Raw genomic sequence first — 12,944 nt, 5'->3', positions numbered from 1 at the left:
AAGAGGATTATGCCTCAATCAAATGGAGCAACATGGATGGCTACATGCTGTAAAAGATTGCATGTTGCTCAGGAGTTAGACTCTGGAATGATAATGGATAGAAATTTAAAATCTCAGAATCAAGCATCAGTTAGGAAAGCAAGGAGAATAACTGGCTGCTTCAACAGAGGAGCACAGTGCTAATCAGCATTGATTCTATAATGTACTTGGTGTGATACCACCTATTAGATGAATGCGTACACAGTTAGGATCCATGTTACAGAAAGTCTGAAAAAGAACTGGGAGGGGAAAGGTGTCAGTGGGGGAAATGAAGGGAAACGACAATGGTTATAGCCATATGGACAGGTTGGGGAAACTTGCTTAGTATTCATTAAAAATGGGGAATGGAAGGTGGGAGATGAATGAGGGATTAAGGTCCTGACTGCTCTGTCCCGTATTTAAAAAACAAACATCAAAGATTTGAAACCAGACAGTGCTACCTTACACTCCACATTACTAGCAGTGGGTTCACCAAAGAATCACTTCCAGAAGCAGACACAAATGAAGATGCTACCTGGAGAAACTATTCTCAAGGATGTGTGTGTTACATACCCACCCAGCTGGAGCCTTGCCATTGAGTTCACACTCAGAGAAAACAGAGAAGTAAGGAAGCAGTGCCAAGCACACCATCAAGAGGGAGAGGTAGTGTCTGCTTAATAATGGAACTGTGTTCTACATCTCTCTTTCTGTCTGATTAATTGTCCTCCCAGATAGGCAAAGAGAGGCCTCAAATATGTCTGAGCCTATATATAGCACCACCTGACATCAAGCAGTAATAGGAAAGTCTGCAGATACCCTATCAGAGGGGCAAAAAGGAGTAAAACAATCTGAATAAAAGTGATATGATTTAACAATAAAAATGTAAGCTATACATTCCTTTAAAATCCACAGACTTTGTTCCTGAGGGGCCAGGCATTAAATCCCTTTAGCAATAGGATTTACATGTTGAGATGAGGAGAGGTAAAGCAGTGTTAAAAAGAAGATAACACACATGCTACTTCACTGGCCCTGCTAATTTTCATGCAATTGTGTTTTGAGATGAAGAGGTACCTCTTTTTTTTTTATGAGCGCAATAAGAGAAGATATTCAAAATACATTGTCCTTGTGGCTACATCTGCCTTCTTTTTAGAGTATGCATCCAGGGGAAGCACAATACGGGTGGTGAGGTGTGCTCAATAATTCTCTTGCTGCAAGGCTCATCTGATTCCTTGGGCTTTTCCTGGATGTGGTGTCCAACTGTGGAGCATTATTATTTAAAGTGGGGTTCTTAATTGCTAATTGGGTTTTCGTGCTATTGATGGATTCTGTTGTGACTTGACTATGGGCAGAACAATTTGTTCTATATTATGGTTATTTAGGCTCAGCTCCTCAAAGGTATCTAGGCACCTATTTCCTATTGAAATTAATGAGAGTTAGGTACCAAAATATCTTTGAGGATCTGGGCCTTAGTGAAGTTTTTGTACTTTTAGTATTGTATAAGTATGTAGGCTCTGATTCAACAAATCAATGTGTTTCAACAAAGCACTTAAGCACATGCTTAAATTCAGGGACAGGTTTAAGTTCTGTTAAAGTTAAACACATGCTGAAGTGCTTTGCTGAATAAGGATGAACTGAAGCACATACAAAAGTGGTTAGCTGAAATGGGTTACCTAGAGCCTGGGTAATCTTTTTTAACCCACTGGAACAATAAATACATATAAATACAAAATGAAAGAAAAAGAAACATACTCCTTACATTGAAATATACTGTCTACCCACATATCTGCACCATAAAAGTAAATAACCTCATCTAAAACATAATACAAACTCATCTTTTGCAACAATGACAAGTGGGTCATTTACAAAACTGGAGCATGTTTTGGTGCTTTTTTATAAAATCAAAACAATGTGATTTTTAAAAAAGTTTATTTAAGATTAAGCAAATCCGGTAATTCCACCCCCACTCTCCCATTATGACAAACCTTCTGAGATTTTGTAACACATGTAAGCAGCTGGATCACAGAGACAATCTATTATCTGCTATGTAATTATGATATAGCCTTGTCCCTAGCTGTCCCTGCAGTTCTGACAATTACCGATGCTCAATGAATTTTGAGCATGCAATCATGAAATGCATAGCTCGCGTAAGAGTCGGTTGATAGCCTTAAATCGATTTCGCTGGCACAATTATTAACAAAATGTGTGTTAATCTGAAAATTCTGAAATGCAAATGATCTTGCCAGAATTTGAGTAGAAAGAAGCAGCATGCTGCCAGCATTCCCCGCTGCATGTGGCTTTCCTGATTTCATATCACACTACAGAACCTCATCATCGCTGTTGAGACATGTGATATGCTCTGTTCACTGAAGAAGGCAAGCAAACAGAAAACATTCATGGTCTGTCTCACCCTTCATTAAAGACAATGGCCAAACTCCTATAAAATGCAATGGGAACCAGACTGGGTCCTCTGAAATTACAGGCCAGTAGCCTAATCACAACTGTGACCTGAAAATCTCTTTTCCAGGCCAAATGTGGATCTTGGCATAAAGATGAGCCCTTCTGGTACTGCTATAATGTCTACACGCTGTAACCCTGTTACCATAATAATATGCAGGAATAAAGGCTGAAACAGACAGGATAAAATGGAACTACTGTATGATAGCATCCCTTGGCTTTTGCAAAAGAATGGGCTGCTTTTAGCACTTCCATTGGATTGGATTTGTAGTGGTTTTTGGATTAAGCTTCCGGTTACATGTCAAATGATAATGAGCCTTTTTCTTTTGCAAGTAGCTGTTGCTGTTTGAAAGCTACAGTATAAAGGTTTGTTGCACGATTATAAATAGTGAATTGCACAGACCAAGAAAGAGGATTCATTTATTCTTTCCTCAGTGCATGTAGAGCCAAACCCTGCTTGTTTTACACACATAAGCTGCCTCATTTATTTCAATAGGACTGCTTGAGAGAGCAAAGCCAGCAGGATTTGGCCCCTCTGGTCTAAATCCTCAGGTGTATTATTCTGCTGCGCAAATAAACATTCTTGAAACCACCTCCCATCTGGAACGGTGTCTGGGACTGGGGCTGTACCAATAAAATGCCATGCATCCTGCCATCAAAAGGCACAGCAGATGAGTCCGAGCCACGCAATAGCTTTCTTAGTGGCCCAGTGAAGCTCTTGGAGCCTACTATTGAATCTGGTTAGCGCGGTGGTGCCCAAACTTTTCCTGTCATGCCCCCCCACTTACCAGTAATGGAATCTGTCCATGCCCCCTCTCCATTATTGCACAGTTGGCTCAGCAGCGGAGTCTGGGCTGATGGCAGAGTTCGGGGCAGAACTGGGCATGGGGGGAGAAGGTGGGGCTAGAGTTGGAGTTGGCATGGGGGTGGAGAGGGAATGAGGGCAGAGTGGGGCTGGGGGCTAGGGCTGGAGCTGGGCAGGGGGCGGAGCTGAGCTGTGGCTATAGGGGGAGCAGGACTGCAATTGAGCCCGGAGCTGGGCAGGGGCTGGAGCTGAGCTGTGGTGGGAGCAGAGTAGCAACTGGGCCAGAGCTGGGCTGGGGGTAAAGCAGAGCAGGATAGCACTCCCTTCCTGCCCTCTGTGGGGGCTGGCCCAGGCTCCACTGTGCACCCCCGAATGTTTCTCTGTGCCCTCCCAGGAGGGGGGCACACCCCACAGTTTGGGGACCACTGGGTAAGCAGGCACTCCTTGACAACATGTATCACTGTTTGAGCTGCACTTCAGCCACAGTTTGGATTGTCTCAAAGATCCCAACAGTGCAGGCTGGATGCACAGAGGCCTTGCCCAGTCTGGAATTGGTTAAGAAAGGCCCACTGACAACATGGCAGGTCAAACGCAAGTGGGCGAGCAGTAAGTTCTTTGACAAGGAACTGATTGGTGGCTGATGTTAAATACCAGTCTTCTCACCACAGAGACTTCGCTGTCATGTCCTGGCATGACAGCCTTGACCACAGTGGGTGTCGTGATGAAAGACATGTAGCTGGTGTGCTAAAAAGATCGTTGAACAAGGGCAAGTTGGGTTGGCATGTACTTCTCAAGCAGCTTGCCAGCTGCAGTCAGCCTCCTGATGTACGGGGGAGTAATGTGGCTCAGAACTGGAAGCCATGGAAGATGAATCAGCTGGAGAATTCCTGATGATGCACATTGTTCAGTTGCATGTCAACAAATCTGGTGTGTCCTGACTGACTTCATACTGGAGCACAGTATTCTGCTCTTAAGTACAAGATGGCAAGGGCAGAGGTCCTTAGGGTTGGAGCATCCACTCCCCGTGAAGAACCTGCCAGTTTGCTGAAAAGGTTATTGTGAGTTGTGACTTTCACTGCTATCTTGCTCAGGTGGCTTTTGTACATCAGTGTTTGGTCAAGGATCATGTCTAAGTAAACTGGGTATGCTTCACGCTTCAGTTTCTGGCCATTCATTATGATTAAGGCTGTCAAGCAACTAAAAAAATTAATCGTGATTAATCGCTCCGTTAAACAACAGAATACCATTTATTTAAATATTTTTTGATGTTTTCTACATTTTCAAATACATTTATTTTAATTACAGCACAGAATACAAAGTGTACAGTACTCACTTTATATTTATTTTTATTACAAATATTTACACTGTAAAAAACAAAAGAAATAGTATTTTTCAATTCACCTAATACAAGTACTGTATCTCTTTATCTCTTTATCATGAAAATTGAATTTACAAATTTAGAATTATGTACAAAACCCCCCTTGCATTCAAAAGTAAAACAATGTACAACTTTAGAGCCTACAAGTCCAATCAGTCCTACTTCTTGTCCAGCTAATCGCTTAGACAAACAAGTTTGTTTACATTTGCAGAAGATAATGCTGCCTGCTTCTTGGTGACAATGTCACCTGAAAGTGAGAACGGAGATTTGCATGGCACTGTTGTAGCTGGTGTCGCAAGATATTTACATGCCAGATGCGCCAAAGATTCATATGTCCCTTAATGTTTAACCACAATTCCAGAGGACATGCATCCATGCTGATGACAGGTTCTGCTCAATAATGATCCAAAGCAGTGCGGACTGACGCATGTTCATTTTTATCATCTGGGTCAGATACTAACAGCAGAAGGTTGATTTTCTTTTTTGGTGGTTTGGGTTCTGTAGTTTCCACATTAGAGTGTTGCTCTTTTAAGACTTCTGAAAGCATGCTCCACACCTCATCCCTCTCAGATTTTGGAAGGCACTTCAGATTCTTAAATCTTGGGACAAGTGCTGTACCTATCTTTAGAAATGTCACATTGGTATCGTCTTTGCATTTTATCAAATTTGCAGTGAAAGTGTTCTTAAAACGAACATGTAATGGGTCATCATCCAAGACTGCTATAACGTGAAATATATGGCAGAATACAGATAAAACAGAGCAGGAGACATACAATTATCCCCCCCAGGAGTTCAGTCATAAATTTAATTAGCACTTTTTTTTTTAACAAGCGTCATCAGCAGGGAAGCATGTCCTCTAGAATGATGGCCAAAGTATGAAGAGGCATATGAAGCGCATTTAGCATGTAAAGATCTTGCGACGCCAGCTACGACAGTGCCATGCGAATGCTGATTCTCACTTTAAGGTGACATTGTAATTAAGAAGTGGGCAGCATTATCTCCCATAAATGTAAACAAACTTGTTTCTCTTAGCAATTGGCTGAACAAGAAGTAGGACTGAATGGCCTTGTAGGTTCTAAAGTTTTACATTGGTTTGTTTTTGAGTGCAGTTATGTAACAAAAAAACCCTACATCTGTAAGTTGTGCTTTCACAATAAAGAGATTGCAGTATAGTACTTGTATGAGGTGAACTGAAAAATACTATTTTTTTATTATCATTTTTACAGTGCAAATATTTGTAATAAAAAATAATATAAAGTGAGCACTGTACACTTTGTAGTCTGTGTTGTAATTGAAATCGATATATTTGAAAATGTAGAAAAACAGCCAAAATATCTAATAAATTTTAATTGGTATTCTATTGTTTAACAGTGTGATTAATCACGATTCATTTTTTTTATCGTGATTCAATTTTTGAGTTAATCGTGTGAGTTAACTGCAATTAATTGACAGCCCTAATTATGATGTTTAATTCCTTCTTAGCATTGGTATGGTGGAGGTGGAAGGTGCTATAGACTGCCTTGCTGGTGCTAGGCTGAAGGCGCCATGTCTTGCAGAAGTCAGTCAGCTTTGCAGCATCATCACTCAGGGTCTTCTCCGACTCATAAAAAGTCCAAGCCTGTAGCCCGCAGTAAATGGCCACTGCACAGATGAACTTCTGTGACTGGGTTGGTGGCAGGTCACTGATGTATAAATTGAACAAGATTGAGGTAAGAACAGACCCTGGGGGTAACCCGTTCATTTGTTTTTCCCCAAGCACTTTTTTCTCCCACATGCACCCTGAACCATCTGTCTTGGAGTAGCAGTTTGATGGCATCAGTAACTCATTCTGGGAGGACTCTTGATATTTTAACAAGCAGACCCATGCGCCAGACCATATCATACACTGCAGGGAGGTCAAGGAAAATAGGGCCTATTTTCAGGTTTCTTTGTATTGATATGTATTGAGAAGAGCAAATTCCAAGAATTAGTAAAGTGAATGTCATGTTCATCATTTTTTGGAAGGGAAATTGTTCTCATTGACCACTGCAGAAGAGCACATTGCTGGCAGTATCAGTCTATCTGAAGTATCCATTTAATCCTAACATTTCAGGCCAAAGTCAGCCTTGGTGAAAGTGGGTGTATTCCCAGTGAAGTCAATGAAATTGCATCTGCTTAAACCATGGGCTGGACTTGACCTCTGGATTCTATCTTCTAAACTTAAATCTAGTGTTCCTTCTCCCTCCTCAATTCCCAGCCCAGCCTTTGTTGAGAGCATCACTAATTTGCTTCTCCTCGAGGACGACTTTTCCCAGCACTGCTTTTCATCAGCAGGAAGCTGGCAGGCAGTAATGAAGACCAGAGGTTAGCACTGTCATCACTCCCAGATAGTCCTGGCCTTGGTGGGTATCAGATTGATACTTTCCCTAAAGCTTCAGGTTTCCAAGGACATCAAGAATTACAGTTTAACGCCTAAAAAGTGCACAACAATCTGAGAATCCCAGGTGAATCTTCTCTGGAGAGCAAGCTTTTCATTTGCCATCTTGAAATTCCGGGAAGAGTTAATCTCTTAAACAAATGCATTATCCTCACCAAGATTTTTTTTTCCCTATGAAAGCTCAGTATCATTTGCATCTCTTTGACAGCATTTTGCTATCTCCATATCTTTGATGTTATATACACATAATTGCAAATCATGTTTTCTTAATGACTCAAAAGATTATTGCATTTTTGCATCTATTCTAAGCATGGATCCAAGCATGGCAGTGCTGTTTGATATAGGACAAACACTTTATTCTCTGGCACTCCAGTATTAATGGTTGTAGGCTTGCACTGTCTTACAAACTCAGGAAAACAACTATTCTGTTGTGTGTCTTCTGGACAGTATGTTAACACTCAAGGAGTGCTGGGTGTGAAGAAAACTCGAAGTGTTGACTGTATATTGTAAAAAACAATTATTTAGAGGCTTCTAAATCAGCTTTGTCAATTTTATGCTCACTAGACCTTTCTAAAGGATATATAATATTCTTCTCTGGTTTTCTTTCTTCAAGAAGCATACTAGCTGTTTGGTAAAAAGTTGTAATGGAACAGTGTCACTCTGCACTTGTTACTCAAGGAATCACCTAACCCCTACTACTAGAGCAAGTGAAAGTAAAAAGGACAAACATTTCATGGGAAATTTTCTTTATATTCCCCCTCTCCTTCCTGCATTTTTTTATTTAAAAAATTTGAAAACATGATTGCTAAAAATTTATTTATTTTTTTTACAATTTTCAGCCAGCTGTAGCGCTAGTCAATAATAGGAGAAAACATCTGAATATCCACTTCACCCATCATCTGCCATTCTGACATGAGGGAGGCTCTTCACTATCCTGGCTAGCTTTGAAACCCAGGTCTCTCAGATAACTAAAAGCTATGCTTTCCATTGATTCAACAGGAAACCCACTTAATAACCTTACAATATTATAAACCAGCATAGAAATAATCAAAGGTACCAGAGGCATGATCCAGTGACTCTTGCATTAAAATCCTTAGGTTAGCAAGACATCATAACATTTCAAAAAGCGTTTTTAAGTGAGAGTCGTTTGGTCACAAAATGGAAAAAACCCAGAACTTAACTACAAGTTTTACATATTGACATTAATTTGGCGTGTGGTATAAAATTGAATGATCTCTCTATGATGGCAGTTCTAGAGACAAGAAAAGAACATTTACTTTTTATCCTAGACTAATTTAAATCTAAGTCCTTCAAACAGATATCAACTCTAGGTTTAGCTTGCAAGAGTTGCCTGCTGTAAAAGACTATGCAGAACAATTTTCTACCTCAAGGTCAGTTGCCAAGTCTAGTGATGTGATTAGTGTATGGCATTGGAGTATCTTTTAGGACTTTATCAGTGAGTAGCTATAGAATTGTTCCTAGATGGGAGCTTTGTCAAGTGTAAATGATTCACTCATTTGTGCACATTTTTCACTTCAGTGCTGTTGGGGGGAAAAAAGTAATTGCATTTGTGGGACTATTTTTAAAAGAATAGTCAAGTGCTGTTAAGAACATAAAAGTTGATAGGACCTTAGGAGACCTGACGAGTAGGTGCAAATAGCTAAATTCAGGTGCTAACAGAGATTATTGGCACCAAGGCTTCCATAATCAGACGACAACCAAGATTTAGGTTATAAAGACAAAGCACCGGACCCCATGCTGGTGTAAACTGGCATAGTTCCATTGACTTCAGTGGAGTTACAGCCACTCACACCTGCCTGAGGATTTGGTCCAACATTTTTCCTCTTCTTCTAGCTGCTACAGTCAGTGTAAATTAAATTTCACAAATCTGGGAAAACAAACAACACATGGGTTTTGTGTAGAAAATGTATATGGCTTCTGAGAAAGTGCCTTCATTATTTTTTCACATCTTGACCTCACCTGGGTATTAAATGTTAATGGAAAAATCAAAAAGCAACACAGAGGTATGTTGAGTTCTCAGGGTCGCGTTCAGTACACTCAGCCCGAAGTGCTTAAGAACTCTGTTTTCCATACAATTAATAATTCACAGTAGCATAAATAGTAGTTGATGGGTGGATCTATGAGGCCAATATTTTCAAATTTGGGTGCCTAAGGTTAGACATCTAAATCCACATTCTGTCACCTAATTAAGTGCTTTGATTTTCTAAGGTGTAAGTTGCCAATAAAGCCAGTGGGAAGCCAAGAGGTCTTAGCCTCTCTGAAAATCAGGCAATTGGGTGCAGGTGCCTCATTCTAGGCACCCATGTAAAAAAAATGTGGGCTAAACTCCAAGCTGTGATCTGAAGTTAACAGCTATCAAGAATCATCTCCTCTATCCAGAATGGGTCATACGGAAAAGGACAATAAATTCTAAGTGACCTGAGCAGATGGATCATCAGAAAAACTAAGACACAAGTGGAGTGAGCTACACTTCAAAGGATCTCTTCTTCCCATCTTTATCAAGGGGCTTTCAGAGTGAAACTTCCATTAACATTAATGGAGATAACCTGTCAGTTCTCAGTGCAGTGCTACAATAAATTGCCAGGCTCCGTTCTCTATGACTTGGTAGATCTTGGATGGAAATTACTGAAATAATTTTCCAAACCTCTTCACTTCTTTTTAAATGAAATCTCTGTAGATCACACATTAGGAAAGAATAACCAGATCATCCATGGAGTGTTTCTGAATCTATTTGTTTGCCTTCCAGGATTGAAGAACGTCATTATATGATATTCACCCCAGTTTAATTGGAATAAAATAATTACAAGAATGATTAATACTCAGGCTTGTAAATCTTCAAAGCTGGGAGTGTATGAATATTTAGGCTGAAGCTGCGCATGTAATCTTTTTAAACATCAGAGAGCGAATTTCTCCATACACTCTCAAATGGAACTCACCGGCACTCCTCTGAAATTTCATCTTCTTTTCTAACAGGTTTTCATGTATAGATCAAGCATGTAATACTGAAGTATGCTTTGTGCCCTAAGATTGCACATTCATATCAAATAAAACTGCCTGCCACCTCTCCACTTGTACTTTTCTAAGAGACCCTTTCATCTAAGGAAGCTTGCGCTGACTGCTGAAACCACAGGAGATCCATGACTGGCTTAATTGCTGTACGGCCAATTCTCTCCCTGCCCAGAGACCACCTCCCCCAACCACCAAATAATGGGCCCAACCTTACATTCCTTGTACATCCATTGAAGTCAAAGCGGGCTTTGAATGCAAGAGGAATATAGAATTAGGCCCAATGTATGCATTTTTTTTTTGGACTAGCAATCAAAGGAAACTAGCTTTTCCTTGAACTCACAAATGGAGCAGAAGACAAATCTAATAGAATAAAATTCCAGCTCATTCATTTTAATAGTTAAATCAATCAAACAAAACCCCTGCTCAAATGTATTGGTTTGTTGATTAATTCTAAGCCCTGGGATGCAGCTTAAATACTTCTCACATGGGCTACGCAATTACTAAAAGGAACACATTTGTGATGTAGTTATTAGATTTAAAATAAATATGGCCCAGATTTTCAAAAATAGGAGCCTAAAGATAGTAATCTACATCCTGACTTAAGCACCTGCCTGATTTTCAAAAGTGCTCAGCACTCAATAGCTCCTATGGACTGCATTTCTGCTAAATTTGAGTCTAATTTTGAAAATGTTTCCATTTAGGGGACAAAAATAACTCAGCTCTAGTGACGGAGTTTTCAAACTCTGCATGTCTACCGAGAGCCACTGAAAACACTCAACTTGGGAGAATTGCTCTACTGATTCCATGGCACCTAAACTCAGGAGTTTGAAAAGAGCAGCCGCCTCAACTCTTCAGAAGCCAATGTTAAATTTATTACATTCATTTTTAAAATAAAGTAAATCTCATCAGTCTACATCAAAGTGGCTCACATTATCTTTGCAAAATGCTAATAAATAGTTAGATGTGTGCAAAAAACTAATCAAGGTGAGTGATTTTGGGGTGAGCACCTGTGCCTCAGACCTCAGCATGAAAATATGTCTCCTGCTGGAGAAATTAGCAAGGGGTTGATCGGGGCTCAGAATGAAAGAGCTGATATAGCCTCATCTTAGAAAATGTGGCCCCTATATTAAAATAAGATATTATTTAACCTAGAACAAATGAATGTCACTCTCTTTTTAAAAGTAGACCTACACTGTCAGAGCCAGGAAGGACCATGCATAGAGTCTTATATCTTCTTTTCAGTATTGTGGCACACACATGCAGGGGTGTGGGGTGTGGAGGGGGGAGATGGACTATTTTTCTCTAATTTACAAATAATATTAATATTTAACCAAGAAAAACAATTTAAATGGACTTCTTATGAACTGGTGCTTCTAACTACACCACCTTGTTGAGCTGATGTGCTCCTGAATCTCCAGTAGTCTCCAACCCAGCTCATTTTCTATGAAGGTGACTGAAATCCAAGGCCTGAGGTTTAGCACTGATATTCTGCTTCTCTAATGCCCCTGTGAAATGTGAATTCATGAAAAACACTAGAGAGACAAGGTGGGTGAGGTAATACCTTTTATTGGTGCAATAAAAGATATTACCTCATCCACCTTGTCTCGGTAATATCTTGGGACCTACCCTGCTACAACCATACTGAAAAACATTACTCATTACTTCCTAGTAGGAAGCCTACAGTTGTAGTGAAATATCCTGTATTTGCTGCCACCTAATGGACATTTGGGTCCATGACAAGCAAGTGATTGAGGGAAGGTCACATTTTGAAGCACTATATCACTTGTACCTAAATGAGTTATTAATGTAGAATAATTTCATGGACACATGCGTGGATAACATGGCAGAAAGTGCTGCACTGGATCACTGATGTATGTCCTACATCTTATAAGTAAAGTCATAAAAGAAAAAAAAAATAGACAATTAGAGTCTGCTTGAACAATATGGATGGGATTTTCAAGGCACCTAGGTGACTCCGGGGCACACGACCCATCAGAAGTCAATGAGATGTACTCCTAAGTCACTTAGCTACTTCCCTCCCTACAAGCCTTGCTAAGGACTGACTTTTGTCAGTTACAGCACATAGCTCTCTAGTGTAATGGGGTTCTCCCACCACACAACCTAACCAACTTAATATGTACCAACACAGATTACTTTTTGTGCAAAGACACAAATCAGCCTGAAGTTGCAGGAGGATGAACCTGTCCAAAGAGGGGACCAGGAAAGGGGAACAAAACAGGTGATCAAAACTAATTCACAGTAGCAAAAGAAGTGCCCTAGGATGGGTGTAATTTCTGCCAAGTGTCAGCTTCATCAGTAATAGGAGGGATTTTAAATTTATATATATATTTTAGAGTTGGGTCTGAACTTAGGGTTGCCAGGTGTCCGGTTTTCAACAGGAACACTTGATCGAAAAGGGACCCTCCCCAGTCTGGTGACAATGAGCAAGTGAGGGTGGGGGAGAGCGAGCGATGGAAGGAGGGGAGATAGAGTGAGAGGAGTGGGGCCTCAGAGAAAGGGGCAGGGCAAGGGTGTTCGGTTTTGTGCAATTAGAAAGTCTCCAGATGAGAAATAGTTTCCCAGCCACTGGACTATCATGGATCTGGATTTCATCTCTGATGCCTGCCTTTAAAACGGACCCAACCAAAACCCTGGACCCAAAATCATCATGCTTTCCTTTGAGCTATGGTGGACTCTGGATCTTATGGCTGAAGTCCACCTCTAGAACTTTTACATAAGGATGGAGTATTCTGTGGCAACTAAGTCTTTAGCAATGACTAGCTTCGCTTCCCCATCAGTTTGCTTTTTACTACTCCGAACAGATGTATTCTGATCAGTGCAAG

At 40.4% G+C, this 12,944-nt stretch overlaps 1 protein-coding gene across 3 annotated transcripts in view; it reads right to left on the bottom strand.

Moving 5' to 3' along the window:
* The window catches only part of LHPP (phospholysine phosphohistidine inorganic pyrophosphate phosphatase), a 168,362-nt gene that overhangs the window by 67,456 nt on the left and 87,962 nt on the right, over positions 1 to 12,944 (bottom strand). Inside the window, exon 8 of one of the 3 annotated variants that reach the window (XR_004001365.1) lies at positions 8,940 to 8,959. The exons of the other annotated variants lie outside the window; for them this stretch is intronic. The gene's annotated coding sequence lies outside the window, so the exon portion shown is untranslated. Of the gene's footprint in view, positions 1 to 8,939; positions 8,960 to 12,944 lie in introns of those variants that run through there. 3 annotated transcript variants of the gene reach the window in all.

The sequence above is a fragment of the Gopherus evgoodei genome, chromosome 7 (genome assembly GCF_007399415.2).
Source record: "Gopherus evgoodei ecotype Sinaloan lineage chromosome 7, rGopEvg1_v1.p, whole genome shotgun sequence".
Classification (NCBI taxonomy): domain Eukaryota; kingdom Metazoa; phylum Chordata; order Testudines; family Testudinidae; genus Gopherus; species Gopherus evgoodei.
This window is presented reverse-complemented; position numbering and strand designations above follow the sequence as displayed.